This window comes from Macrobrachium rosenbergii, chromosome 2, assembly GCF_040412425.1.
Source record: "Macrobrachium rosenbergii isolate ZJJX-2024 chromosome 2, ASM4041242v1, whole genome shotgun sequence".
NCBI classification, from domain to species: domain Eukaryota; kingdom Metazoa; phylum Arthropoda; class Malacostraca; order Decapoda; family Palaemonidae; genus Macrobrachium; species Macrobrachium rosenbergii.
The window spans coordinates 48,889,770-48,896,674 of NC_089742.1; positions in this window are offsets into that span (position 1 = coordinate 48,889,770).

A 6,905-nucleotide genomic window follows, 5' to 3' on the forward strand; every position below is an offset into this window, starting at 1 on the left:
TCTTGTTGTTGCTGCTGATATTCCCTTTCTTGCTTATGAGACCAACCCTGTTAACCCTCTTGTCACTTTGGTGGTGCCTGTAGGAGAAACCCTTGCAGTTGCACCTGTTCCTGGTACTCCTTATCTTTATTGTAAACCTTGTCCTCAGGCCTTGTAGGAGAAAAGAGTGAGACTCAGGGATGGAGTAAGACAAAGAGGCAAAATTGTGTTTTATCCTCCCCCTCTTAGTCATCCTCAGCCCCTTCCTCTCATAGTAAAAAGTCCATGAAGAAAGACTCTCATAGAAAGTTTTGAAAACTTTGCAGAAGTGGCTCCTTCTGCTGAAGTGAGATAGTGGTGTACATATGCATGAGGTTGCTAGGGTAGGGAGGATGACTTGGAGGTCTATGAGCATGCTTGTGACCCCTTTGTCTACCTGTTCATCTCAAGAGAGGACGACTGTCTTGGAATCTTCTCTTTTCTCATACTTGACCAGAGGCATGACTGGAGGAGTTGTCACTCCTCGTCCCACATGTCTGCATTCTTGGGTACTTGTCCTGAGGGAATTAGGGTTCACGTGTGACAGATCTTTTCTATGGAGTAGTTCTGGGTGTTGTGGGGACTGTTATGCATCTCATCATATTTCAGTACCTGGCAGGCCCTGGTATTATGACATGTCCTCTGCTGTTCATGTGCTTGATAGCACTCATGCTGTCCTATGGCTTTTATTGTACTAGCTCAGCTTCACTTATTCATAGAAAAGTCTGGAGACTACAGTTCAGATCATTCCCATTCTGCTCCCTTGTTTTTGCAGTACTACACCTGGCACCAGTATGATCCTTCTCAGACTGTTATGGATTTATTAGAACCTGAGGGCCATGTATTTGGTGATGACAATACTTGGTACTTTTATTTTCTTATAAAATGAAAAAATACAATAGCTGAATATCTTTTGGTTCTCCTTCATGAATTTTTTTTTAATTTCCCAGAGTGCTTACCCTGGATGAAACCTTTAATTATTCAAAAGACATTATTACAATAAATATTATTAAACTGCACTTAAAGGTTAAAAATAACAACAAAAGTAATTTATTTCTGTATTTAGTAAGTGTTTTTTTTATATACAATGCATAAAAAATGACAGTAAAATTAAAGTCTCACCCAAGAACCTTGTCACAATAGCAGAGCCTAACCAAACCGCAGTACTTATCAAGTAAGTGTATCATCATATACAAGTAATCCTTAGGAACTGCTCATAAAATATGTGTGTTGAATGCTGTGTACATAAGTAACAGGAAAATAAAAACAAAATGACCTGACCAACCTTTTTATAGTAACATTTACTTCAGGGTGTGATGTCCCTGCCTACACGAGTTAGGGCAGAAGAGACTTTACCCTTGGCAGGCAATTCTTTTAAGAGAAGGACACTCTGAAATCAAACCAGTGGGCAAAAGGGACCCTTTAGCTTTGGTAGGCAACCCTTTCAAGAGAAGGTTACTCTGTATACAAACCTTGTCTTCCAATTTTGGACTGTGCCATATCCATTGTACCATGGCCATCTATGGTCTTTGGTTTGAGTTCCCTTGCTCGAGGGTACAATTAGGCATTTATCCTCTTTTTTAGTTCACTTTCCTGTTTTTTCAAAAAGTGTGCAGGAGAGGCTAGTGAGGAAACAAACGTTGCTTGATGGTTATCAAGAAAGCTCTTTCGTCTTTACCTAATCTTTTCTCTCTGAGCGTTTTATAATTTCTAAACCCATCCTGACTGTCCTCCCCTAGTTGTTGAGGCAAACCTGGCAGATTTCTTATTTGCCTTGCAAGGTGTGCCAGCCCCACCTTGTCGACCAGTTGCTTCTGGCACTTTTTTCAGTGACACATGGTCACGTTTATTTACATTTTCAGCAGAATTATTGTAAATACTGTAATGTAAACACTGCTGTTGTTGATGGTATTGTTGTTTATTGTTCTGTTGATTTTTACAATTTTGCTCGTGTTATGAGTCTATTAATTTTGCTACTGATTTTATATTGATTTTAATTCTTTGGGAGACATTGAGCTGAACCCTAGGCCTGTTACCCATTACAGTAAGAAGAATTGCAAAGTACTTTACTCAGATATTTGGGGCTCAAGGTGAAATTTTTTTGATCTCCAGAGTTGTGCCCATAACTGTGATTTGATGTTTTTATCTGAGACTATTGTAAGCAGTAACAAGTCAAAGATTGAGTTTTTAATCCTGGGGTTTGATGGCCCTGACTTTATTTATCGTTGTAACATCCCACATGCGCAAGGTGTGGCTGTATACACCAAGTCTGGATGACTTATCGTCAGAAATATTTGGAGTGTAGTTGCCATAAGTTCTTTGTTTAAAATTTTCAGTAAGTTCTACAATGTTTACGTATTTGCTGTTTACCACAATCCACATACCAACGATTCTGTATATGACTGTCTCTTGAAAAGATTAGTATGGCTGAGTCTCAGGATTCAAAAGCTTCATTTGTTATTTGTGGAAACTATATTAGATCGTGGTCCCAAGGAGAAGTTAAATGACATGCTGATGGCTATTTTAATAAGGTATGTCCCTAGAAAGGTCATCAAATTCAGGACAAATGACCAGCCATGGTTTGATGATACATGTAGACGAGCTTACCGTAACCAACAGACCAGATTCAAGACATAAGGATGAAATCCTTCAAATGAAAATTACAGTATTTTTGTTGGGTCTCGCCACACTGCGAATAGAATTTACTATACAGCTGAGAGAAATTACAATACGTAATTCCTTGAAGGGGAAACTTGAAGGAATTACTCAGCCTCATCTGTTGTGGACCAAATTGGAATCATCTATCTTTGGGTGAGTCTCGCCTTCCATTCCACCCCTACTAACAGGTGATGGTAGACTAGTTACTGGCCCTAGGGAAAAGGCTGAACTGCTTCATCGAGCATTTGAAACTAAGCAATCAACTGAGGATGTTCCTCTCTCTAATACTTGTCATCCTGAACCTGTTCTTACATTTTGCTCTGGGGATGTTAAGAAAATTCTGGATAATCTTGATAGCTGGGGTGGAGAAGATTCTGATCTTCCCGTTGTTTTATAAAAAAAAGTTTCTAGCTTGTTGTCTCCCAGATTTTTAAGTCGACGCAGTATCTTTGCTGATGAGCAAAAGCTTAGTAATAAGCTGCCTGTTCCAAAGAGTAGCATATCTGCAGACTGCAGTAACTATAGTCCAATTTCTATTCTCCCTGTGCTCTCCAAAATGGCTGAAATACTTATTATTAAGCCACTATGTAAGTATGTGGAATCTAAAGGATTGTTAGCTGATAGTCAATATGCATATAGTAATCAGTTAGGTACCTGTGATGCTCTTTTAGACTTGACATGCCATTTGCAAAAGAACCTTGATAAGGGTTCTGAGTGCAGAGTAGTTAAAATAGATTTTAGTGCTGCCTTTGATATAGTAAATCATAAGGCACTTACTTATGAACTTCAGAATCTTAGAGTGGGTGGATGTGTTTTAGGATTACTTCAAGATTTTCTTACAGGTAGGCAGCAGTGAGTTGCTGTTAATGGGATCTTTAGTGAACCAAGGCCTATTGTGTCCTGAGTTCTGCAGGTTAGTGTTCTTAATCCAGTATTATTTTTGGTGTACATAAGCGATATGGTTGTTGGCTGGAAAACAAGATTGTTCAGTATGCTGATGATGCAACACATGGGTGTAGTAAAGTTTCCGCTAATGAGAAATGAAGCTGCCTTCAGCCTCAATCGGGACATGGGCCAGATCAGTGAATGGTGTAGTTGGTAGGGTATGAAGCTGAACTCCAGTAAAAGGAAAACACTGTTGATTAACAAATCTGGCACAGATTTTCCACCCCATCCTCTCCTTCAGGTGAATGTGACTTTGCTGAATAAGTCTGAAGCCTTAACTATTCTGTGTGGAATTTTTGACTTGCATCTTACTTTTGAGAAACATCTAATGAAAGTTTCAGCAAATGCCGTGAGAAAGTTAGGTCCTGTTCGTAAGGCCTCATATATTTATAACAGTGATAAAATCAGTGCTACCTGTTTTAGGTCATTTGCACTTCATTTACTAGAATACTGTTCTCTGGTGGATGTCTGCTTCTGCTGAGACTTATCCCATTTAGGTAGAGTGGTTTGTGGTGGTGGGTTTCTGTTTCCTAATATTGACAGTTATGACTTGGACCATCGATGGATGGTCTCTTGTTTGTCACTTTTTCCATAAGTTGTATTTCAATAGAGGCTTTCACATTCACTATTGATCCCTGATCCCCATTTCCTGCCGAGAGCAACAAGGTTCACTGAACAGCAGCACCAATGCGGTAAATGTGCCTCGCTGTCAAACTACTCAGTTCCAGAGGTCCTTTATTCCTCACAACAGAGGATGTCGTACAATTGGAACTTCAGTAGTTCAAAGCAAAGATCCAACGCATTACTACCCTAATACAATTGAACTTGTATTTTAATATTTTACTTACATTTATTTCTTTATTTATTTATTTGTTGATTTATCTGTTTTTTTTTTCCTAATAACTGATCTCCACTTTCTGTATTTCCCATTACCTTCTGTTACTACTTTTGAATGAACACCAAATTCTTTGGAAGTTTGAATTTCCAGTCAATGGCCCCTGTGGACTTGTTCCATATGAAAGGGTTCATCTTCTGAATAATAATAATAATAATAATAATAATAATAATAATAATAATAATAATAATAATAATAATATCAACTTAAACAACAATTGTGACTCCAAACGTCATTTTAAAGTGGGATGAAAATTATAATGTACAGTATATTATCGTTTTCATGTGTCAAAAATATTTAATCAAAATTCGATGTAGTTTTTTGGTTATCAGATATTAACACTGTACGTATATTGAAACAAGAGGGGGCTGGGTTCAAAGTATTATTATTTTTTTTTTTTTTGAGATGCTGTATACTCGTACAGTAACATGGAAACCTTTGCCAAACCTGTGCCTTAAATATAAGAGATATGAGCATTTCCATCAGAATTGGAGCTCTAAGCTCACATCTGGAAATGGAAATTCTCTCTCTCTCTCTCTCTCTCTCTCTCTCTCTCTCTCTCTCTCTCTCTCATTTCTTTTTTTTTTTAGATATACAAATAGACACTATCAGGAGTATCAAACAAAGAAGTATTAAGCAAATTTTTTTTAATTTTACAAGCCAGCAAGAACCAGGTTGAAGATAAGATAGAACGCTCACTATTGTAAATATTTCTATGAAAAATCAATGATTTATGATTTTATGCTCATACGTATATATGCGTACGAAGAGATAAAGCAAAGGAATCAGTGATAATTCCACCGGAAAAAAGAAAAAGATCATATCCTCTCAGAATATATAGTTATATAATTTTAATATGAATTGCTGCTAATATTTGATGATTTATCTATTCACACATTCTCTCCTGTGTAACCAACCAACAATGCATGTCAAAAATGTTGTGTAGATTTGTTTAGTGATAGAATTACAGTATGCTCTTAGCGACTAAATATTGTCTCTATTAGTTTTGGAAACGATTCAGAGTCCTCTCGGAATCAAAAAGTTTTGCAGTTTGCATAAGAAAACAAAGGAATCTTAAAATACTTGTAAATGTTTAACAAAAAAGATTAGTACCATGCTTTTTAATTACATAAAGGATGGCAAGATACTGTAAATTGTACGATAAATAGGGATAAAAGAGAAATAAATTAAGGCAATGAGATAAATTAAATCTCTCAGGAAGGAAACAGTCAAGGCTTAATCTCTTTCAAACGGCGCGAATGGTGATTCACCAGAGAGTTACCAGTTCGTATATATTTAAAAACCTACACTTATCCTTAATCTCCCGTGTTCATTAGTCTGTTAGGTCTGCGTGGATTTACAGAAGTCTGTAATTAAAGTAATTAAGGAAAGAATGATAAAAGAATGAAGATGGTAATCTTGATCTCATTAAGTGTAGACGACTTAAAGAGAAAGTTAGCAATTACCTGAGTGTTTCTACATATGTTGGCTTCGTGTAATTATGGGAAATGGAAAGGGAAGGGATATATTACGTAAGAGAAAAAGCAAAGATAAAAAGAGTGAGAAATAGTATAATGAGACGCCTCTTCCATTGTCTCTCTGAGCTTAGAGAGAGAGTCTTCCTCACATAGGCCTATTGGGCACTCTTTGGCACTTTTTAAAAGTGATTCTGTGTTCCATGATTCCTTCAGCTTTCTTCTACGCTGGATATCACTTGATTAAATATAATTACTAAAGATATCTGTCTCTCTTTGTTTTCCCACATAATCTATATATATATACATATATATATATATATATATATATATATATATATATATATATATATATATATATATATATATATATATATATGAGGAAGAGAGATAGAGAGGAAGGCTTGAGAGAGACCTTTAATTCTGCATTGTGTAATTCCTAAATAAAAAACATTCATATGAATAAAATGTCAACAAGGTTATGGTAATTGTGATGCACGTTTTGAACTCGATCTGGGATGTGCATATCCCATGAGCCAATAATAATAATAATAATAATAATAATAATAATAATAATAATAATAATACTCTTAACCGGTGGTCCAAAAAGCTTTTTTTTTTAATATAAACTCTGTCCTTCCACCTTTAGAAGCCCCTTCGGAGCTTAAAGGTCTGCTAACAACATTAAATTTCCTATCTTGTTTTTCCTCTTTTCATTCGTTCCACTAGTCAGTGTAGGGCTTTAAACGAAACTGAAGTATATAATTCAATATTTTTTTGCAGAAAAGCTCTGGTTATTCCGTTCTAAATTACGTGATTTCTTTTCTGTATGTCTATATGTTTGTCTATAGGTCTATTTTGCAATCATACCTGTTTTGATAAGCGCTGAATCAAGTAAGGATATTAAAGAACAC